The sequence below is a fragment of the Canis aureus genome, chromosome 25, assembly GCF_053574225.1.
Source record: "Canis aureus isolate CA01 chromosome 25, VMU_Caureus_v.1.0, whole genome shotgun sequence".
NCBI lineage: Eukaryota > Metazoa > Chordata > Mammalia > Carnivora > Canidae > Canis > Canis aureus.
The window spans coordinates 33,756,495-33,781,070 of record NC_135635.1 but is presented as its reverse complement, the minus strand read 5'-3'; the positions used below and the strand labels follow the sequence as shown (position 1 = coordinate 33,781,070).

The following is a 24,576-nucleotide window of genomic DNA, read 5'->3' as shown; positions in this document are numbered from 1 at the left end:
ATGCATTTTATTTATACTCTGTGTGGGACTCTTAGTTGTTCACAATTTAATTCTTTTGAATTCAAAGAGAAATGCCTTAGTCACCAGAAGTATCCAGTCTCTACCCCAATAGCTCAGGTCACAACCTTGGGATCTATGAATATTTATTGAATTGAACTAAAGTCTGCAACTGTTTATTGAGCCTCTTGTTCTATTTAGGCTATAGAAATAGGTGCTTGAGAAAAATATCAAAGACTTGAGAGTTGTATGTGCTTTCAAGCCTTTTTCAATTATGACATTGACCAACTGTGTGTAATCGGAGGCAGATACAAAGTTTCTGCCCCCAAATTGTGCCCCAATATCATTTGTGAAAAAGGTGCTGTGCAACCCTGAAAGACTTAGTGTAATAATAATGGTAGATCTGGCTCATTCACTGCCTACCACTTGGCTATCACTGTACTAAAAGCTTTGGTATGTGATTTACCCATACTCAGTACTCAATTGTCACAGCCATCGTGGATGGTGTGTAGTCTTGTGAATCCCATGAAAATGATTAAGAAGAGAGTCAGGGCTTACACCAAAGTCTATCTGCTGCCAAGGCTCCAGGCTCCCACCCACGGTGACTACTGCCCCTATAGCCGCGTGTGGTTTACTATAAATCAATCACTCTATCTGTGAGGGAGGCTTTTTCCACTTCCTCTCTTCCGCTCCATCTGTTAACACTTTGCAATCTCATTGATAGCACATCGAAACCTGTCAAATTGGACAAAAATGAGATAACAACACAGAGATTAAGTCATTGCCCAAGGTCAGTAGCCTTGTTTCAGCTTAGAATTTGCTTTGGTTGGGGACTTCTTAAATTAAAAAAAAAAAAAAGATTATTTATTTATTTAATCATGACACACACACACACAGAGAGAGAGAGAGAGAGGCAGAGACACAGACAGAGGGAGAAGCAGGCTCCTTGCAGGGAGCCCAATGTGGGACCCAATCCTGGGACTCCAGGATCATAGCCTGAGCTGAAGGCAGATATTCAACCACTGAGCCACCCAGGCATGCCAGGGAATTTCTTAAGTTGGATCATATGGTCTTAAAATGAGGAAATTTAAGGTCACAGTAGGTACTTTATAAATATTTACCAAAAATACTGCAAATGGTAGAAACAGGAAGATCTCAGTGGTGTTTAAAAGGCCATGGCCATTGTTCTCTTTAAGCAAACTTATCCAGGAACACCTACAAAGCTGCACTACTTTGCATATACTCAGCTCTGCGTTTCCTCTCTCAATTCCACAAGCCCAGAAAGGAAATCCATAGCAGAATTTGCAGAGTGCAAGGCTAGGGGCTTCCTACTTCCCCAAGCAGCCTCTTTACCCTTAGCTCACCCAAAAGGGAAATTTCAGAACAGACAGAACTAGCATGAGCTAAGAGAGGCATCAAGGTGCAAGATGTATGGAGGCGCTCACTCTCAGGGTCTGCAGGTGCCTCATTCACCTTACTGTGGGCCTTGCTCCAAATAAATTCGTTTTGTCAGCTGTAGACAAATGGGAATCTAATTGCTTGTAGAAATGTAAACTTTCCCACAAAATATGTTATGCTAAATCATTTGTTTTTACCTCACTGTGGGCGAGTTTATCCAATTCCTTCCTGAAATTGAAGCAACAATGTCCATACAGTGATATATAAATCATGTGCTGTTGGTCTAAATGTGTATTTTAAGTGAAATTTTTATTGACCGAACTATAGACTTTTTCAGTTTTATGAAGTAATGCAGAGACCTTATTGTCCTGTGTCCAGTTTCCTCCAATGCTAACATCTTGCAAAACTACAACATAATAACACAAGAACATTGATGTTAATGCAGTGATTTTGCTCAGATCTTTATAATTTTACTTGTACACAATTGTGTGTGTTTGTGTGTATGTAGTTCGATACAAGGCTATCATGTATAGGTTGTATATCCACCCCCACAGTCAGATGGTGGGCCTTTCAACATATTCCCTTTTATATCCACACCCTCCATCTTCTCCCCCACTCCTCTCTGTGACATTTCCAAGGTCTCATTTGGTCTCTCACAATTTGAGGGCTACAACTATTTCATTATATAAATTTACTATATTTATCCAGTCATTTATAAGTGCACATTTTTGTTGGATGCATCCTTTTTCTTTTTCTGCATGTTTGTTTTACTATTCGAGAAATCTCACTTAATCTTTTCACATATTCAGGATTATTTTCCTAGGATAAGTTCCTGGAACTCACCTTTCATTTTTCAAACTCTTAATTTGATTACTCAGAGCTTACCTCATTTACCAACTTTACCCCAAAGGAAATTGAAGACTTCTTTAAAACATTAAATCCATGAACAGTAGACAAAACCTGACCAGGACTAGGATAGTCAAAGTAGGCACGGCAATTCTCAAAGGCAATTTTAAAAGGAAAGATGCAATCACATTTGGGGCAATGAGAATGCTACTGAAATTAAGTGCAGGTCACTAGTTTGAGGATAGCAATTATCTGGAAGTGTGAGCTCTGCTTTTGTTTATCAGACACCCTGCCTAGCAGCCTCTTCTCATATGATGGAGTAAAAGTAAGGAGAGGAGGTCAAGGGAGGGCATATGAGGCCAGGATATTAGCTAAAGATGAGAGAACCTTGACTTTTCCCCTTGAGATGCAAAAGGCACCTGTAGGCAGGAGAGGTCTGCCACAGGGCATAGCCCCACTGAGGAGGAGAAAGGCAGGTAGACAGATTATAGAAGAAACCAGGTGGGGCATGGCCATAGTCTGGATCAGAGACACAGGAAGGGTATGGAAGCTTCCAGAGGATATTGTCAAAAGAATTGGAGGAGGAAAAACCATTTAGAATAAGAAACCTTGGTGCACCCAGAAGAAGCAGGGGAGTATGAATCAGTAGAGAGAGGATGACAAGAGGAGGTAGGCCTTGCATGGACCTCCTCTCAGAGAATGAGATCTACCAGGAAGAAGCTCGAATATGGAGGCCTCTGCCCCCTATGGGAGAGTGGATTGAGTCATTGGGCACAAAGCCTTCCTTTCTTTGTATACATGGGCTGTGCTGCCCTGAGACCTGGGCAAGGGGCCCCTGTCCTGGGCCCTGTGATTCTTTTTTTTTTTTTTTTTTTAAGATTTTATTTATTTATTCACGAAAGACACAGAAAGAGAGGCAGAGACATAAACAGAGGGAGAAGCAGGCTCCTTCCCAGGACCCAAGGATCACACCCTGAGCTGAAGGCAGATGCTCAAGCACTGAGTCTCTAGGTTCCCCTGGGCCCTGTGAGTCTGAAGGTCCCCTCTTAGCTCTCTTCTAGTTGTCTTCCTCCACAGAGTAGTGAGTTAGCTGGGCCCAAACATGTACCCATTCAGGGTCCACATCCACTGCCATGCTCTAGACCACTATGCTCCGTCATGTTCTATACCAGAAACCCAGAATTTCCTACCCAAATGGTCTCAGGCCCATTCTAGAGCTTTTGTGAGCCTCTCTGGGGAGGTCTGTTCTACCGACTGTGAATCATGCTGCTGGTTGTGCACCTGGGCCTGAGGCATGACTACATGGGGCGATGGATGAAATTCCATTCTGGTGGCTGGGGGTGCCCTCAGACATCACATGTGGCCCTGCGTGGTGAAGGTTGGAGCCTGTGGTAGGAAAAGAAATGGGTGCAAGCTGTGGACCTTGAGCCTTCATTTGTACTCCCCCCGCCCCGCCCTGCAACAGTTAGGGGCAGCTTGTGGGTGAGCCCTTGGAGTAGCTCTAACTATGCTGCATGCTGCCTTCTCCCGTTGCCTGGAAATGCCTCTGATCTCATCTTGATTTTCTGTTTGAAATGGAAATTGCTTCATTTGTCAGTTTGTCAGGCTCCCAAGTAATTACCCTTCCAGAATTCCTGAGGCCCTCCTACACCACCATCTTCACTGGCCATCCCGATGTATTGAGCGAGGCACTTCACCCTTCCCACCTCTTATTCCTGACAAATGAAACACAGTTTAAATGGAGAGTGTTAGGGACAGCTTTCAAAGGACAAAGAGGTCTCAACGGTACAGCTTATTAGAATGCAATGGCTAATGTGTAGCCGAGGCTGAGAAACATCTCTCATGACTCTGTTTTTAACACAAGCCCCAAATGACTCCTCTGACCAGGAAAGGGTAGAAATACTGCAGGTGGTCCTGTAAAGGAAGGTAGGGAGAAGAATAACAGCAACAGATTTTCCTACCTCCAGGAGGCCTTATTTTGATTTTGTTTTTTTTTTTTTTTGTTTTTCTCATAAGTAGCTGGCAAGCTCTTTTGTCCTTTGCCCTTTTTGCTCCAAGCTGTTTCCCGAAAGCAGTAAGATAATTAGTCCCATGGTTTGAAAATTCTGAGTGACCATCTCCACTCTCCCTGTCTTGGCCACACCCCACTGATCCAGTAATAACCCTCATTTTCTAGTGCACAAACATGGACTCTTTTCCTTGTGAGGTAGGTGGAGCAGGTATCATTACCTGCATCCATGTTCTGACCTGGCAAATTTCAAATGCTGTTTTTCCTTGGGGTGTATGGTTCCTTTTATCCTTTTCCCGTATTTTATAGGTGTTGCCCCATCTCAGTTCCTCTTTAGGTACTCCCATTCCCAGCAGGTGACCTGGACAACAAGGGTATTGCTGAAGACACTGACTCAAGGCCTTGAGGACAGGCTGAGGTTAGCAATGGCTCAAGGCAGGACGATGGCAGAGTATCTGATAGGTAACAGCAAACGCTAGGCACTGGGCTTCTTTGGGGATTTCACTGGGCCCTATACTCATCCATTGCACTAGGCAAACCAAAGGCCAATGGTAAGCCCCAGACTCACCAGGACAATTCATAGGCATAGCATTACAAACTCCTTTGTGCCCTACTGTGTGCCTCACTGTTGTCTGTTGGGGGCCCATACAAGAGGCTGAAGGCTAACCCACAACTATGTTGGAAAAGGCAGTAGGCCTAAAAGTGAAGAGGAGAAGAGACAAATGATGGTCTGTTTGCCATATGTTAGCCACGGTGGCTAATTAAGCAGAGGACAAGCTCCAGTTTTAAGAGCTGGGACACATGCCAGGCATTTCAGTTATATCCATTATTAGGACAGGACTCTGATTTCCCAAGTGCCCCCAAAACAGATTCTATGAACTACAGACCTGTGAGCTGTGTGTTAAAACACAGCCAAAATTCTACCAGGTTATTAAAGGGCTTATTCAGAAGTGCCTAGGAAAATATGCTAGGCTACCTTGGATGCAATATGGGTCTACTGAGGGCAAACCAGAGCAGATCAATGACATCTTTCTCTGACAAAATCATGTTATACTGGTCAAGGAAGACCATGTGGGCTTCAGCAGCTGAATTACAAGGACTCTCATGGTCCAGTTTTGGACAGGAGGGAAACACATAATTTGATACATAGATATATAGGAACATTGGTAACTGGCTGAACATCTGGGCACCAAAGGCACTGTTTAATGAATGTGGAGAAAAACATCTGTACTTGTCTGATTTGGAACCCTTCCTTTCCTTTTGCTGCATTCAAACTTATTATCTATGACTTAGATGGAAATCTAGATTTTCAGAGGACAGGAAGCTGAGAAAATCTCTATCTCAGCTGATAGATACATAGATTTTTCAAAGGCTGGATTCAATAGTATACTCAGGCCAGATGCTACTTAACAAAAGCGCCTAATAGCATGAGTATAAGAGAGGACATGGCTTAGCAGTGGCTTGTGTGAAAAGGTTTGGCAATTTGTGCCAACAATCTGCAATTGTGGTGTGAGGTCTCCTGTAATGCTGTTGGATCTTGGGCTATAATAATAGAAGTAGAGAGGGGGCTTCTGGGTAGTACAGTTGGTTAAGTATCTGACTCTTGATTTTGGCTCAGGTCATGATCTCAAAGTCATGATCTCAGGGTCATGAGATCAAGCCCCACATCAGGCTCTGCTCTCAGCATGGAGTCTGCTTGATATACTGTCTCCCTCTGTCCCCCACCTGCTTACGCTCACACACACTCTCTCTCTTTAATAAATAAATAAATCTTAAAAAAAGAAGTAGAGAGTCTGAAACTGAGGTCATTATTTTCCATTCTGCAATGTACTGGTCAAATATCATTAGAACTTTGCCTTCCATTCTGGACATCATGCTAAGTAGCCAGAATGAAGAGACAGTCTAAGTTTAAAAAATGACCTGAAACACTCAATCAAGAGAGGTAGAAGAAATATAGATGAGAAAATTCAGGAGTCACAAGAGAGAGAGCTTTAACATATGAAGCCTATATAGACTTCTAGGATGCCCTCAAAGTGTGTATGTGATTTTGAAAGCTCTGGAGGACCAGGTTGGGGATCTATATAAAGAAAGCTCTCCAGAAATGGAATACTGGATCAGATTAATCCCAACACACAGTGGAACAGATAAGACAACATCTAGTTGATATAGATGTTGTCAGAAAGGCCTTCATGTATAATGGGAATAGGAAACTCTATGCTCAGTCTGGTTTTAGAAACTCCCAAAAGGCCTTAATGGCCAGGAATGTCTTTCTGGCCATTGCTTGAACTTCCCCATTAGCACCCTGTCCCTATAGCATAAGGCTTTGATTCCTGATCTATGCAAACACCCATGAAAGTTATATCAATAAATTTTATATAAATGTGAAAGAAAGAGAAGTGTAAAGTTTTAAGGTGGGGGGTAATAAAGAGAGAGTATAAAGACAGAGGGATGGGGTAAATTTGGGGATTTTAAGTATAGGAAACCTTTATTCATTTCTGTTTGCCTGCACCAAATCCTGGGGGTGGCAGGAAAATTGCTACTGCTAATGAACTCAGATGATCCCACATTCACCACCCCAAGAAAGGGCCCAGGGCTCCATCTGGCCTCTCTCCCAGCCCAGGTCCTGGTTTCAGTATTTCCAGGCACAGGTGGGAGTTTCTGCTGCTGACTCAGAGCTGGGAATAGACCAATTGCTGCATCTTCTGGTCCTGCCCAAAGATCCCTCCAGTCAGCAAAACCCTGCATGAAAGCCCCACACCAGTAACAGCAGAGGGAGCAGGTGCCTGGCCCTCTACACCACCCATCCTGGCAAGCTGGAAGTCTGGCTGGCATCACACTGAGCTCATTTCCAAGAGCTCGCTAGCTAGCTATTTACTGGGAGGGAGCCTTGGCGAGAGGAGGCAGTTCAGCAGAAATGTTGCCCAGGCCCATTCACCCACTGTGCTGTGGCAACAGAGGTTTATTGGCCTGATGGAATTTGGTTTATGATACAACATTAGCAAGCTTATTTCTCAGGCTGTTCCTAGCCTGAATGGCCGGGGAACAGGCGAGGCAACTCTTCCATCACCAGAGGCAGGATAGAATGCTTATTGTATTTCCCTAACTCTGTAACAAGGGAAATTTGATTTATTTTAGAGTTAATCCATCACCCTCTGGCATCCTTTCAAGACAGGGCTTGAGCATAATTGTAGGATCTGGATAAAATGGGGAAGTCAAGTTCAATTTATTCTATTAACATTTAAAAAACATTTAATTACGATAAAAACTGAAAAGCATTTAATGTGAATAAGACCATGGCTTTATCTTCTCCATGCGTTCATCCCACTAATCACTCTCTCCCTGCTGTTACTGGCCTGTTATAACTTTGTCCCCTGGCTTTGAGGGTTTCCATGAGCCTTGGCTCCATTTTTACCTTGGCTGGCTACCATAGAGGGCAAGGAGGCGGGATGTCCACTTAGTACATTTGCAGGCCTAAATCCATGCATTCCTTTCTGGATGGTCCTTGTACTATCTTCATCTGATTTCTACTTTTCCTGTCTTCTCCAGTGCCCTCTTCCCATCTAGGGCCAGGGGAACAGGTAGGGCAGTTGTGGTGTGGGGAGGGATGGCAGACAATCATTCTGCTTCCCCTTAGCTGCCTCCTCAATGGGACCTGAATCAATGCTGGGCTGCCCAGCAGCCAGAGGAGGCACACACATAGAGCATCAGGAAACAGGGGCAGCCAAGGATGTGATTTTGGAAAAAAGAATTATATTTCATGTCTTTAAAAGTCACCAAGGTAGTAATTATGGGAAAGACTCATGTTTCGTTGGATTTCTTTATATTTATTTTATTATTAGGTTTGCGTTTACTTTTAATTCATATGAGATTGTAGTAGGCAGATAAGGGGACCCCTCAGAGATGTCCCTGTCCTAATCTTGGAAGCTTTGAATGTGTTGTGCGACATGGCAAAACAAAATTAAAGTTGCAAATAAATTAAGGTTATTAATTGGTTGATATTAAAACAGGGAGGTTACCCTGGATTATGCAGGTGGGCCCAATGTAATGATAAGGGCTATTAAAAGCAGAAGAAGGTACAGAAGACAAGGCCAGAGTGATATGGTGTGGGAAGGACTCCAGCCACTATTGCTGCCTTTAAAGATGGAGGAGGGTGCCATGAACAAAAGAATGTGAGTAGCCTCTAGAAGCTGGAAGAGGCAAGGAAATGGATTCTTCCCTAGAACGTTCAGAGAGGAACAAAGCCCTGATAATACCTTGTTGTAAGCAGAGAGATCTATGTTGGACTTTACAGAACTGTAAGACAATAAATTGGCATTGTTTTACATCACCAAATTCCCGGTAATTTGTTACAGAAGGGGATGCAAGCTAATCCAGGTCCTGTTTAGATCAGGAGAGGAGAGAGATGCTTGCAGCTCCATCATCAACACCAGCAGAAACAATCATTCCCAAGCAGCTTCCAGGTGAAAGGTGATTCCTTGGGGCCAGGTCCTTGCCCCACAGGAACCTGGGAGGCAACAGCATAAGCAAGGTGCTCAATGAGGGTTTGGAGAAGAAGTTTCTAGCGTTCACTTCCTAGGTGGGTAGGCTTGGAAAAAAGTATTTAGTATCTTTGAACTCCATTTCCTCTCAGCATGATGGATATCATAATATTACATTAGGGTTGATGAGAAGAACAAATGCATCAGGATCTGTAAAGTGCATATAATAGTGCCTGGTACAAGAAAAAGGCCACGTGAGTGTTAGCTACTGTCACATTACTGTTATCATCATCACTTGACTTTGGAGAACTTAAAGAGTGCCTTTAAAAAAGGGGCTTCATTGTGGCTGAGTTCAAAAAGGGTGTTGCCTGTGTTCTTCTCTAGGATTTTGATGGAATCTTGTCTCACATTTAGATCTTTCATCCATTTTGAGTTTATCTTTGTGTATGGTGAAAGAGAGTGGTCTAGTTTCATTCTTCTGCATGTGGATGTCCAATTTTCCCAGCACCATTTATTGAAGAGACTGTCTTTCTTCCAGTGGATAGTCTTTCCTCCTTTATCGAATATTAGTTCACCATAAAGTTCAGGGTCCACTTCTGGGTTCTCTATTCTGTTCCATTGATCTATGTGTCTGTTTTTGTGCCAGTACCACACTGTCTTGATTCTTTGTAGCTTTGTAGTACAACCTGAAATATGGCATTGTGATGCCCCCAGCTATGGTTTTCTTTTTAAAATTCCCCTGGCTATTCAAGGTCTTTTCTGATTCCACACAAATCTTAAAATAATTTGTTCTAACTCTCTGAAGAAAGTCCATGGTATTTTGATAGGGATTGCATTAAACGTGTAAATTGCCCTGGGTAACATTGACATTTTTGAACTCAGCCACAGTAACTTCTTGCAAGATACATCCATGAAGGCAAAAGAAACAAAAGCAAAAATGAACTATTGGGACTTCATCAAGATAAGAAGCTTTTGCACAGCAAAGGATACAGTCAACAAAACTGAAAGACAACCTACAGAATGGGAGAAGATATTTGCAAATGACGTATCAGATAAAGGGCTAGTTTCCAAGATCTATAAAGAACTTATTAAACTCAACACCAAAGAAACAAACAATCCAATCATGAAATGGGCAAAAGACATGAACAGAAATCTCACAGAGGAAGACATAGACATGGCCAACATGCACATGAGAAAATGCTCTGCATCACTTGCTGTCAGGGAAATACAAATCAAAACCACAATGAGATACCACCTCACACCAGTGAGAATGGGGAAAATTAACAAGGCAGGAAACCACAAATTTGGAGAGGATGCGGAGAAAAGGGAACCCTCTTACACTGTTGGTGGGAATGTGCAATGATGCAGCCACTCTGGAAAATGTGGAGGTTCCTCAAAGAGTTAAAAATAGACCTGCCCTACGACCCAGCAATTGCACTGTTGGGGATTTACTCCAAAGATACAGATGCAGTGAAACGCCGGGACACCTGCACCCCGATGTTTCTAGCAGCAATGTCCACAATAGCCAAACTGTGGAAGGAGCCTCGGTGTCCATCAAAAGATGAATGGATAGAGAAGACGTGGTCTATGTATACAATGGAATATTCCTCAGCCATTAGAAATGACAAATACCCACCATTTGCTTCAACGTGGATGGAACTGGAGGGTATTATGCTGAGTGAAGTAAGTCAGTCGGAGAAGGACAAACATTATATGTTCTCATTAATTTGGGGAATATAAATAATAGTGAAAGGGAATAGAAGGGAAGGGAGAAGAAGTGTGTGGGAAATATCAGAAAGGGAGACAGAACATAAAGACTCCTAACTCTGGGAAACGAACTAGGGGTGGTGGAAGGGGAGGAGGGCGGGGGGTGGGGGTGAATGGGTGACGGGCACTGAGGGGGACACTTGATGGGATGAGCACTGGGTGTTATTCTGTATGTTGGCAAATTGAACACCAATAAAAAATAAATATATTATAAAAAAAAAGAAAAAAAGGGGCTTCAATAAAGGAAAGTTAGAGAATAAAAATAATGAGTATTTGCCAACAGCTTCCTGTGGAAAAGCATTGTGAAAAGAGGAGCAAGTACCAGTACAAATACAGAAACTGAGGCCCAGCAACCCAACCTACCCAACAATTAAGAGGCCAAGCAGGTATGCAAACCCATACTTTTGTACTTTTAGCCAGGACACTTAACTATTCCCAGGCAGGAAGGAATGCACATTGGAAGAAAATCAAGAAGGGCAAGCAGGTTAGTGGAAGCAGAAGGTTGGTATAACGGAATAACTGGGGATCAGGCTGGGAAGTCTGCAGGTACCAGACAGTGATGGCCTTGAACAGCAGGATTTTATTCTTTAGGGAAGAGAGAGCCATGGAAGGTAAACCAATGGCATTGTAGGAAAATGAGTCCTTGCAGATGTGTTGTGTGTGGAATCAAGACAAGAGGATCCCAGATGGTGACAAAGTAGTTAGGACATTATCCCACATGGTGAGGTACTGAGGATCTACACTGCTGCTTTGGCACTGTCTGACAAGACAACTGGACCAACGAGTCAGACCAGAAGAGAGCCTCAGCTCATTTATACTCATCTGGATGACAAGCTCGTGTTCAAATTTTAGAAGACCAGTGTGTCCACAGGCAATTGAGAATTTTCTTTCAATAACCACATGGAGCACTAACCACTAGCTCTCCCCGAGGCTTGACCACCAACCTCCTAAATGAGGCTGGATGCATCATGCCTTGCAACAGAGAAGCTGCTTCTTTTCTTTTCCAGAAAACAGACCCTTGGAAAAGCTCAGCAGCCCCAAAGGGAACTCTGGGCATTGCACAAAGGAAGCGTCTGTATTCTCACATTGAAAACATAATTAAAACAACTCTGCCTCCTTTATCTGAAACATGGAAGAAAAATGAGTGGGAAGACGACAGAAAAAGCTCTTATCTCTCATTTTGTAAATGAATTTTTTTTTCCTTATAGCACAGGGGTCACTGCCAAATCGTGTCCATTGCAAGATGATGCCTGCGTGTGCTGAGAGGAACCCAGCACATGGCTGTGGCAGTTCTTTGTGCCTGGAGTGGTGCAGGAAAGCCAGGCCCCACGGCAAGGGGAGGCAGTGACAGGTGTCACGCTGTCCCAGTCCACCTTGTAGGACAGATTTGCTGCCATGGCACTAACAACTAGCTGTCTTGCCCAAATCCGCCACAGCGAATGGAGAGAATGCCTCCTCTGTATCTCCTCTGCCCTGCCTTCCTGCAGATTGTGCCTGTCCTCAGCCACCTTGCCTCGTTCTTTTCGGAGCATTCTGTTTGAATGTTGAAATATTCCCCCAATTCATTCTCCACCCAGCTGTTCAGGTCAGGACTAAGTAGAAAGGAAGAACAAGCTAAAAAAAAAAAAAAAAACCCACCCAAATAAACCAAAACCAAACAGGAAAAAACAAGAAAAGCAAATAATAGAGAGAAGGCATTGGAGAAGAGCCTCCCACCCTCCACGTGCCACCTCTGTGATGTGAGATGGAAAGTCACCCTGCAGTTTCCTTCTCCCCTCTGGGTAGATGCCTGGCACTTGCTGGAGATCACCCTTCCCTGGGCAGAGTCCCCGCAGAGCAAACAGCCAGGATGCCCAACTTCCCTTTGTCCCACTACCACTGATGGCAGGTGCAGTGCTGGGAGGGTTAATAACACAGATGGTGGCCAGTTAGTGTGGAATTTAAGGAAAACAACCCCACAAAGGGTTTTATGGTGATTTAATTAAAACATTCAGTCACAGAGTCAATAACAGATGCCACAGAAATGAGGAGGTGTGGGCCTGGGAGAGAAGAAATGCTTGGGAGAAGATTGGACAGCGCAGGAGTCAATGAGGCAGAGAGGGCAGGAGAGAGGCTGTCCCACGGGGGGCAGGAGACAGGTGCCCCTGGAGCAGGTGAAGAACGGCACCTGCACACCCTCCACCAAGCCCCGGGCAACTCGGGAGCGCTGAGGGGCTGTCATGACCTCTTGGCCATGGTCCACCTGAAGGCCTGACCTTGCAGCCCAGGGAAGGCTCGTGGAAGAGCGGGAACGGGTGGGCTGCAGGGTGGAGTGACAGTGCTTTTGCTACGGTTCGTCCCGGAGGGCCTGCAGGGCTTACTACGGGGCAAACTTGTTCTGACCCGCTAACGGGAAATGGGTCAGCAAGTTAAAGAACATGCTTCAGCACATTTAGACTTTCAGCAGAGTACCGTGAAGCCTCTTGCTTTCTACAGGTTCTTATTTTAATGAACCCAGTAGATCAAGACTTTTCCTTGCGGGGCGCTCAGCGTGAGCTGGTGGACCTCTGAGAGCGGTCTGCTCATTTACTAAGACCTGTCGATTCTAATGCCTTTATGCTCCCCCATCTCCCACTGTTTTCTTTGCCGTGGTTCAGACTCTCATCTTTTCTTCTCCTGCATTATTGAAACAGCCCCGTTAAATGGTCTCCACCTGTGTCTCATCGCCCTCGCCTTCCAACCCACCTCCTCCCACCTTCCAGACCGATGCTTAGGAATCACGCAGCTGAGTGGCCCACACGGCTGCTTCACATCCTCCCTGGCTCCCTGTTGCAACCAGACTCAGTTGAGATGGTCGCTAAAATACAGATTCCCAGGTCCCTCCCTTTGAGGTTCTAATGTACAGGTCAAGGGTGGAGTTCCAGATTTATATCATAAACATCCTAGTTGACCTTGTGACCAGGACCATGGGGGAAACACTGTTGAGAGCGTCTCGCTGACCTCTCACATGTAAGGAAGATAATTATGTTGGGCCGCTGCGTGCCTCGCCCTTCTCGTTGTCTCTGTACCTTGACAGCTGAGCTGTACCTCTGGGCATCAGTTGCTGGAGGCCAGCTAGTTCAGGTTCTGGAACTGGGATCCCAAACCAAAGGCCTGAACAGAATACCAACCACCAGACAGTTGGAGCTCACCTACAAACAGATCACCCAACTCTGAGCCAGTAGAAGGCAGGACTGGGCATGCACCTGTTGTGGTGAGAGAGGTTTTTTTTTCTCCTTTCTTTCTCACGAAAGTGAGACTGTAGGTAGAAGGGGAAAAGCAATTTAAAAAATTATATAAATAACTTGTTGTGTTCGCTGCCTCCTGTTGTTCTGAGACAAATAGCTTCGTAAGTAAACCAAGGCAAGGCAGACGTTATGGTAACAGCAATAAAACTAGCTTTGCCATGATTTTCTGAATTGCATGCGCCTGAACTTTCAGCGCTCCAGATGGCAGAATTGTGAAGTCAGCAAAATTTGCTTTGACATCCTCAAACCTCTCCCTCTGGCTTCTCTTGTCCTGTGTTGCCTCTCTCAGATGTTTTGTGTCTTCATTTGGGATCCAGATACTTGGAGCCCTCCACCACAGATCCCTTCTTGGCAGCCCACCTGCCCCACTCACCCCTATGCTCACCCCTCTTCCCATCCTACCCCCATCCCTCATTTCATGCCTTGATCACTTGCTCTCAAGATGGGAACTGACCTAATAAGCCTATCCCTACTAAGGTTTCAATGCCTGACACTAACTCCCTTCTGGAAGCATATGTTTTACCGAGGAATGTCTGGGAGACAAAACTTTACCCAAGGCTTAATTTATGGGTGAAATTTTAGGAGAATATTAGAATTAAGAGGAGATGATCATTTCCCACTGATGGCTTTAACCATTGTATTCTAGCCCCTATCAGTGTGCTGGCATCAAGTGGGTACTTGATAGGCTGACATGATGCCTTGGACCACAGAAAGATCGATCTCTGACATCTGGATCCTACCTGGATTTTCTTGGCCAACTAAGTGTTAATATAACTATTGTCTGGCAAAGGGGATTAAATATATATGTAATGAAAATGTTATAAATTAATTTTGCAATCTCTGAAGACTTTTCATTTAAATAATTTCCAAATTAAAAAAAATCTATGTCAGACCATATCATTATCCTTTGAGGTTTACTGATTCATGGTTTAATAAAATACTATATGACTCCTGCCTCTATCAGTGTCTTAGCATAAAATTTCCCTCATCCCTGGTGAGTTTGTTTGTCTCCAGCTCAGTGTTCTCAGCCACAAGCCCAAGTTTCTAGTTTGGATCATCTTCCCATGGCCTGCTGACATGCCAGGATGGAGGGATCTTGGCCGTCTTTGGTCTAAACAATGTTTAAAAATGGGTTGAAGTATCACTCTGTGTATTAGTTTCCTGGGGCTGCTAAAACAATGTGCCACAAATTGAGAGGCTTGAAACAACAGAATTTTATCCTCTAACAGTTCTGGAAGTTAGAAGTCTACACTCAAGATGTAGCCATAGTCATGGTCTCTCTGAAGCCTCTGGGGAAAATCCTCTCTTGCCTCTCCCTAGCTTTGGGGGCTGCCAACAACCCTTGGCATTGCTTCACTTATAGACACATCACTCCAAATTCTGTCTCTGTCTCCGCAGGGTACTCTTGCTGTGTGTTCATGTCTCTGTTTTCTTATAAGGAAGGACACAAGTCATTAAATTAGCCTACTATGATCCAGTATGACTCCATCTTAAGTAATTACATCAGCAAAGACTATTTCCAAACCAGGTGCTATCCTAAGGTTCAGAGTGGACATGAATTTGTGGGGACACTATTCAATCTGATACACTCCCCTTGACATTTCTGACCTCATTTTACAAGTTCCACATGCGGTGAGCACATCTAAATGCACATCAATTTCTTCTTATTCTCCCTGACTTGCTTCTCTTTGCTAATGGCCTTAAGCTATTTCCAGAGAGTAAAATGTTCTCACTCTGATTTTCCCAGTGTGGGGGCTGAAAATCTTTTGAACACAGGGTGGTTGGTGCTTCAGTAAACTGGTTCCTTATCTCCCTGCACACAAAACTTGACTATGTTCCTCAGCTTGTCTTCTAATCAGCGGTGGCCTTGAGACCAGATTCAATGGATTCTGAAGGGAAATCATATGTTCCACTCCCAGGGTTGGTCCATGACCACCACCCATGCAGGATCCTGAAAGCTCTTTTCTTGTCTGCTAGCTTGAGGCAAAGGGGCAGACTAGCCTTGAAAGCTGTGTGCTAATAGCAGCAGATCTGGGAGTAGAATGGTCAGATCTCTGTGTCACTTCCTAAAAAAGAGTGACCTGTTGGTTAGTAGCACTATTTTTGTTTTTTATTGATTGATTGATTGATTTTATTTTATTTTAAATTTTTATTTTTATTTATTTATGATAGTCACAGAGAGAGAGAGAGAGACAGAGACAGAGACAGAGACACAGGCAGAGGGAGAAGCAGGCTCCATTCACCGGGAGCCCGACGTGGGATTCGATCCTGGGTCTCCAGGATCGTGCTCTGAGCCAAAGGCAGGTGCCAAACCGCTGCGCCACCCAGGGATCCCTGTTTTACTTATTTTTAAAAATATTTTATTTAAATTCAATTTGCCAACATATAGTATAATATCCAGTTCTCATCCTATCATGTGCCCTCCTTAGTGCCTGTCACCCAGTTATCCCATTCCCCCAGGGTCTTCCCTTCTGCAACCCTTTGTTTGTTTCCCAGAGTTAGGAGTCTCTCATGGTTTGTCTTCCTCTCTCATCTTTCCTCACAGTTTCCCCTCCTTTTCCATATAGTCCCTTTCACTATTTCTTATTTTCCACATATGAATGAAACCATATGATAATTGTCTTTCTCCAATTGACTTATTTCACTCACCATAATACCCTCCAGTTCCATCCATGTCAAAGTAAATGGTAGATAGTCATCCTTTCTAATGGCTGAGTAATACTACATTGTATATATGTGTATCACATCTTTATCCATTCATCTGTTGAAGGACATCATGGCTCCTTCCATAGTTTGGCTATTATGGACATGGCTGCTATGAACATTCGGGTGCAGGTGTCCTGTCGTTTCACGTCATTTCAGTAGTGTAATTTAGGAGCACCAAAATACAAAATCCATTATGGATTTTATAGAGCAAGAAACAAACTTGGATTGTATGAAATTTGGGGGTTTGTTTGCTGAAGGTGTTAGCCTACTCTGATTAACCATGGGTTTAGCCTACGTTTATATGGCCACATGTATGTTAGTAGCAGAGGCATCAGCTTCAAAGACCCAGTTCTTCTGATCTTCATTCCAGTATTCTTGTCACTTAACTGCTGCACACTAGTTGAGTTTCAATGATTCCTATGACACAGTATTTATTTCTTTGTGACAAATTTTAAGACCTCTTCCCTTGGCCTGAATCCATGCACTGAAACATAGACATGTAAGGTCATAAGAATCAATATGAACACTGACATGTCCATTTCTTCTGAGCATCACTGGGTATCTCATCCATGATGATTTTTATTCTGTGTCTTAGTTTATTTCAGTTGCTCTAATAGAATACCACAGACTGAATGGCCTATAACCAGAAATTTGTTTCTCACAGTTCTGGAGGCTGGGGCTGGCTGACTCCATGTTTGGTAGAGACCCACTTTCTGGTTCATAGATAGTTGTCTTCTTACTGTAACCTCACAAGGCAGAAGAGATGCAGAAGCTCTCTGGGGTCTCTTTTATAAGGGCACTAATCCCATTCACGAGGACTCCACCCTTATGATCTAATCACCTCCCCAAAATTCCACCTCTTAATACCTTTACAGTGGGCATGAAGTTTATGTGAATTTGGAAGGGACATGAATATTCAGTCTACAGCATTCAATATTAGTTTTATGATTTTATCCAACTATTACTGCTGAATTTCATTTAAAGCCCTTATGTGCTTTCCTTCTGATACCAGTGTGCCCTTCAGTTTTCTCCGTGGAAGACTGTTATACTTCAGGATGAAACTTACTTCAACCAAACCTGGGTACCCATTGAGATCTGTTTCCTCACGAGGTCTGAGACACTTTGGCTCCATCCAGAGTATCCTCTTTGACTACCAATCAAGAGTTGACCTTTCAATTCTTAACTTTTCCTCCAAGGACCCTTCTCTTAACTTGTGAGCATCAGGAACCCATTTGCCAGCTATTGAGCTATCATCATGTTGAAGTGTCAACATCATCCCAGATTTTCTTTCCTTTGGGGGGTACTCAAGACCCCCCATGGAGATTGCATGGGACTGCTAGGGCCAGCGTTGGTCTTATGTGAAGTGGGGCTGGCTTTGATCTATTCTCACCCCCACTTTATGGATTCTTAAAGTAACTTTGACCTCTAGCTGTCTGACACTTCAAAGAGCTGTACATTTCCTATTCTACCTGAGTATTTCTAGGTTTGTTATATCTGTTAAGTGTTTTCTTTTCAACCCCTTGCCTCCCTTTATCCACCGATTTAAAAAAATCTTAAAGCTTATTTTTCTAAGCTGAATGTCATGGGGCTATTTTCCACTTTGTTTAGTCTATTTGTATCATTATTCTACTGTTCTCTTGCTTGTACAAGCTCCCAATTGAGCACGAACATACCATTCTCAACCACTTCCAGATCATTAATAAAACTGTGAAGGAAGACAGGCTCTTACCCCAAACCCTGTGGCACCAATTAGACATTTACCCCCAAATGGGCTCCTTGGCAATTTATCATTACCCTATTGTCTTTCAGCCAGTGCTTAATCAATGAGGCTGGGTTCTTATCCAAGCCAATTTTAAACTAAGTTTCGGAGGAAACTTTCTTGAGACCAATTGTCTTTCTGACTCTGTCTACTCTCTTCTAGTTGCTCGATTTGGAACAAAAAAACCTGCCAGACCATTTATTTGGCTCTAAGAATTGTTCAGGGTGGTACCATTCATCTCTTTTTACTTCCAATAACCTTCCCTGTCTTGAGGAAAGGAGGTCAAAAGAGAACTAAATCATTGGGGACTATTCCCTTCTGTATTACCGGAGACTGAATTGTTGCTGAGATGGGGTTGGAAGGGGGAGCACATCTTCCATTCTGGATAAGACCTTGATCACCCAGTCCTGCTTCCCAGGCATACCCAGGTGCAGAATATAAATAAGAATCTACCCTCCAGTTCCACCCACGTTGAAGCAAATGGTGGGTATTTGTCATTTCTAATAGCTGAGTAATATTCCATTGTATACATAAACCACATCTTCTTTATCCATTCATCTTTCGTTGGACACCGAGGCTCCTTCCACAGTTTGGCTATCGTGGCCATTGCTGCTATAAACATCGGGGTGCAGGTGTCCCGGCGTTTCATTGCATTTGTATCTTTGGAGTAAATCCCCAACAGTGCAATTGCTGGGTCGTACGGCAGGTCTATTTTTAACTCTTTGAGGAACCTCCACACAGTTTTCCAGAGTGGCTGCACCAGTTCACATTCCCACCAACAGTGTATGAGGGTTCCCTTTTCTCCGCATCCTCTCCAACATTTGTGGTTTCCTGCCTTGTTAATTTTCCCCATTCTCACTGGTGTGAGGTGGTATCTCATTGTGGTTTTGATTTGTATTTCCCTGATGGCAAGTGATGCAGAGCATTTTCTCATATGCATGTTGGCCATGTCTATGTCTTCCTCTGTGAGATTTCTGTTCATGTCTTTTGCCCATTTCATGATTGGATTGTTTGTTTCTTTGGTGTTGAGTTTAAGAAGTTCTTTATAGATCTTGGAAACTAGCCCTTTATCTGATAAGTCATTTGCAAATATCTTCTCCCATTCTGTAGGTTGTCTTTGAGTTTTGTTGACTGTATCCTTTGCTGTGCAAAAGCTTCTTATCTTGATGAAGTCCCAATAGTTCATTTTTGCTTTTGTTTCTTTTGCCTTCGTGGATGTATCTTGCAAGAAGTTACTATGGCCGAGTTCAAAAAGGGTGTTGCCTGTGTTCTTCTCTAGGATTTTGATGGAATCTTGTCTCACATTTAGATCTTTCATCCATTTTGAGTTTATCTTTGTGTATGGTGAAAGAGAGTGGTCTAGTTTCATTCTTCTGCATGTGGATGTCCAATTTTCCCAGCACCATTTATTGAAGAGACTGTCTTTCTTCCAATGGATAGTCTTTCCTCCTTTATAGAATATTAGTTGCCCATAAAGTTCAGGGTCCACTTCTGGATTCTCTATTCTGTTCCATTGATCTATGTGTCTGTTTTTGTGCCAGTACCACACTGTCTTGATGACCACAGCTTTGTAGTACAACCTGAAATCTGGCATTGTGATGCCCCCAGATATGGTTTTCTTTTTTAAAATTCCCCTGGCTATTCGGGGTCTTTTCTGATTCCACACAAATCTTAAAATAATTTGTTCTAACTCTCTGAAGAAAGTCCATGGTATTTTGATAGGGATTGCATTAAACGTGTATATTGCCCTGGGTAACATTGACATTTTCACTATATTAATTCTGCCAATCCATGAGCATGGAATATTTTTCCATCTCTTTGTGTCTTCCTCAATTTCTTTCAGAAGTGTTCTATAGTTTTGAGGGTATAGATCCTTTACATCTTTGGTTAGGTTTATTCCTAGGTATCTTATGCTTTTGGGTGCAATTGTAAATGGGATTGACTCCTTAATTTCTCTTTCTTCAGTCTCATTGTTAGTGTATAGAAATGCCACTGACTTCTGGGCATTGATTTTGTATCCTGCCACGCTACCGAATTGCTGTATGAGTTCTAGCAATCTTGGGGTGGAGACTTTTGGGTTTTCTAGGTAGAGTATCATGTCATCGGCGAAGAGGGAGAGTTTGACTTCTTCTTTGCCAATTTGAATGCCTTTAATGTCTTTTTGTTGTCTGATTGCTGAGGCTAGGACTTCCAGTACTATGTTGAACAGCAGTGGTGAGAGTGGACATCCCTGTCTTGTTCCTGATCTTAGGGGAAAGGCTCCCAGTGCTTCCCCATTGAGAATGATATTTGCTGTGGGCTTTTCATAGATGGCTTTTAAGATGTTGAGGAATGTTCCCTCTATCCCTACACTCTGAAGAGTTTTGATCAGGAATGGATGCTGTATTTTGTCAAATGCTTTCTCTGCATCCAATGAGAGGATCATATGGTTCTTGGTTTTTCTCTTGCTGATATGATGAATCACATTGATTGTTTTACGGGTTTTGAACCAGCCTTGTGTCCCAGGGATAAATCCTACTTGGTCATGGTGAATAATTTTCTTAATGTACTGTTGGATCCTATTGGCCAGTATCTTGTTGAGAATTTTTGCATCCATGTTCATCAGGGATATTGGTCTGTAATTCTCCTTTCTGGTGGGGTCTTTGTCTGGTTTTGGAATTAAGGTGATGCTGGCCTCATAGAACGAATTTGGAAATACTCCATCTCTTTCTATCTTTCCAAACAGCTTTAGGAGAATAGGTATGGTTTCTTCTTTAAACGTTTGATAAAATTCCCCTGGGAAGCCATCTGGCCCTGGACTCTTGTGTCTTGGGAGGTTTTTGATGACTGCTTCAATTTCCTCCCTGGTTATTGGTCTGTTCAGGTTTTCTATTTCTTCCTGTTCCAGTTTTGGTAGTTTGTGGCTTTCCAGGAATGCGTCCATTTCTTCTAGATTGCCTAATTTATTGGGAGGGTATTATGCTGAGTGAAGTAAGTCAGTCGGAGAAGGACAAACATTTTATGTTCTCATTCATTTGGGGAATATAAATAATAGTGAAAGGGAATATAAGGGAAGGGAGAAGAAATGTGTGGGAAATATCAGAAAGGGAGATAGAACTTAAAGACTGCTAACTCTGGGAAACGAACTAGGGGTGGTAGAAGGGGAGGAGGGCGGGGGGTGGGAGTGAATGGGTGACAGGCACTGGGGGTTATTCTGTATGTTAGTAAATTGAACACCAATAAAAAATAAATTTAAAAAAAACTAAAATAAAATAAAAAAAGAAGAAAAGAAAAAAAAAAGAATCTAACAAAAGGAGGCCAATGACACAGGTGGGTGCCTGGCCATCCATGCTCTAGGAATCTGAGGATCAAATCACAATTATTGAACATGGATTATGTTTTGAGAATTGTGCCAGAGATACTTGTATAAAGCTAGAGAAACTACAGCCTACACCCTCAGATGGTTCCAAGTCTGGGGGTGGTAGAGAGTTGTAGAACTGAAAAACCAGATTAGATTCTGCCTCTCACCCCTTGGTCCCTACCAGGGCTTGAGATATCAGAACATCCTGACAGATATAAATTTATTTGAATTTGTATTACCTGGCACAACAAAACATTAACATTTATGAATTATTACCGCTCTCAGTTGGGTTAGGCTATTAGAGAATGAGATGAGAACAGGTACTTTACTTGGATAATTTATTTAAATGAGAAATGATAATGGAAGGAGCCAGGGGATCTGAGTTGGCTCCATTACGAGGCATGCATATAGACACCAAAACTAGATGGAAGGCCCTCTGGGGCTTTCTTCTAGGCCACTGCCTCAAAAGATGATGATGGAGTCCCTGCACTAGAATCATGAAGGTGATCAGGTTGCAGATTCCTGCATCCCATCTTAGAAACTAAAGTTTATGAGTATGAATTTGAATTTTTACCAGCACACCTGGTTGGCTCTAAATCAGGAATTTTAAACCTGGGGTTCACAGACATACTAGGGGTTCTCAACTTTTAACACATGCAAAAAAATCACCTGGAGAGTGGGATCAAAGGCATCACTGGAATCTAAGCCATACAGATTCTTCAGCAAGTCTGAGGTGGGACAAGGAGCCTGCAGTTTTCATTAGCATCCCAGGTGTCTAATACAGGTAATCCAGGGACCTGAAAATGAGACACCTTGCCTAGGGGATGGATCTCAGGACTTATATGCTCTGTCATCCCCAACCCTCCATCCCATCCCCTGACAACTAATATGCAGAACTCCTGCATATGTGCCTCTGTGTACCATATAAAGAAAGTATTTTTGCTTTTTTCCAATCCCCAAAAGGATTTAAGTCCAGAAAAAAAGGTGAAGACACACTAAGGTAGATGCAGGCCCTTCCTACTGGTTCCAGTACTTCTTCACCTCTGTGTAAGCAATGCAGAAGAAAAAAAAGCGTATCATCCAGCAGCTGCAGAAACTATTCTCTCAGGTAAGCTGTTTGCTACTCAAATGATGCATTGAGCCCTGTCCCAGCAGAAGCTTGAGGACAGGAGCTCACTGAAAAGCATTTGAGCTCCAGGCTCTAATTCCTTTCTCTCACTGCCCAGCTTTCAGGCATTATTTTAGGGAAGCCAATTTTAAAATCGAATAATACTACTAATAATTTGTTTATATCACTCTCCTATGACTTAAGAGAAAACTGAGCACTGTATCTTTCCGTTTATCCATTGTTTTCACCTGTGTTTGCCCTAGCTCTAATTATATCCTTGTCAGGTTTTGTTGTAGCTTATTTCCTTTTCTGTTTTCAACTTATTTTGTGTTCAAGTGTGTGTGTGTGGGAAGAATGTGCAGATGTTGCTTTTATCTAGCAGTCAAGTCGGTGGGAAAAAAACACAAAACATTTCAAGGCCAGAATTTTTGGAGTAAGTGCCAAGTTACCAACCTAAACTGTCCAAGGATACTGCATAATAGAGGGGGGCAAACGAGCTTTGGAGGCTGCAAGATCTCAGCAGCTGCCTCTTGTGTGACCCTGGGAAGGAAGTGGACACTCTCTGAGCTTCAGTTTCCCTATCTGCACGTAGGCAGATGTCCTTGATCCACTTCTGGAGCGTGGGAGCTGACATTTCCTCATCCTAGCCAATAGGATTCAGTGTGTCTTTTCCCCCTCCCAGGGCATGCTTCCCCACTCCTGGTTATGGAGCCATATCCAGGTTCTTGAGGATTTTGTGTAAAATTGGAGGGATTTACATCATGCACCTCCACAGTAAAACCCTGTAAGCCTCCATGGCAGGTCTTCTCTTCCAAGTCTGTCCAATTCCCTGCTAATCAGTAGCACCACTTCTTCTCTGCTTCACACAGGGTCCAGAATCACTGGCCTGGCTTTCTGGGTGTCCCCACTTCCCACATCCGCATCCCCTTCCCATCCTCCTCAGTCCTGCAGGCTTCTAAAACCACTGTTCACCTTCTCATTGCTTAGATCCTGTGCCTCCAACTTACAACCATCATGTGCTCAAAAAATGAGGACATCCCCCACTCTCATTAGCCACTTACCTTGGCAAACCAAGCAATTCAGCAGTTAGATACTCTCCATATTAAGCACACTTTTCCTCCTCCTTAATACAGCTTTTTGATGAGTTCATCCTTTATCATGTAACATGTAAACAGTGATAGACTAAAGAGGTCCCCATGGTGAGGGCTACTGCTAGGGCCTCCAGCCACCACAGTGGCTGAGGGAGCAGTATGTCACCAAATCCTTAACTCAGCCGAAGCACATCCCCTGCACACAGGCCAGGGAACCTGGCCTCTGAAGACAAGGGTAAGAAGAGCTGACACATTCCTCACCTGTCAAAGGGGGGAAATAATGTCTGTTCATAGAGTTGCCCTAATGTCTAAGTAATACCTGTAAACCACCCAGACTGAGCATCTTGGCATCAAAAGCTGTTTAAGGAGGGAAACTTGGTTAGACCTCAACTTAGTTTTCACATTGATTCACTTTCCTGGCAAGAATTCTTTTTGCTGGGAATTCCTTTGCTTCCCTTCATTTCTGTTTAATTTTTTAAAAATACTCAGAAAGTCTCTAAGCTTATTCCTGTGAAGCCACATGGCTGAAGTTCATTATCTTCCCTGTTTTCAAGGAGTTGCAGTTCCCTGGGCCTTGATTGTGGTCTGCCTTGGAAAGCACTACTACATTTGGTCTATGATTGGTTTATTATAATCCCAACCTGTCCCGGTTCCTTGCCCTCACTGTCAGTATCCTACATTCTCCATCTAGAGCCTCCTGCTGCTGATGGCCTATGGCCCACACCTCTTCATCTCATTCTACTGGTCTGTTACCACTCATTCCTGGGTTAGACTGACAATTTCCTCAAGTCGAGGGAGCCTATAACTCTCAC

General features: G+C 43.3%; 1 long non-coding RNA gene across 1 annotated transcript in view; it reads right to left on the bottom strand.

The window, feature by feature from the left end:
• Positions 1–556: 556 nt before the first annotated feature.
• The window catches only part of LOC144297659 (uncharacterized), a 50,532-nt gene continuing 26,512 nt past the window's right edge, over positions 557–24,576 (bottom strand). Inside the window, exon 3 of the long non-coding RNA XR_013364610.1 lies at positions 557–732. This is a non-coding gene — a long non-coding RNA (uncharacterized LOC144297659). The remainder of the gene's footprint in view (positions 733–24,576) is intronic.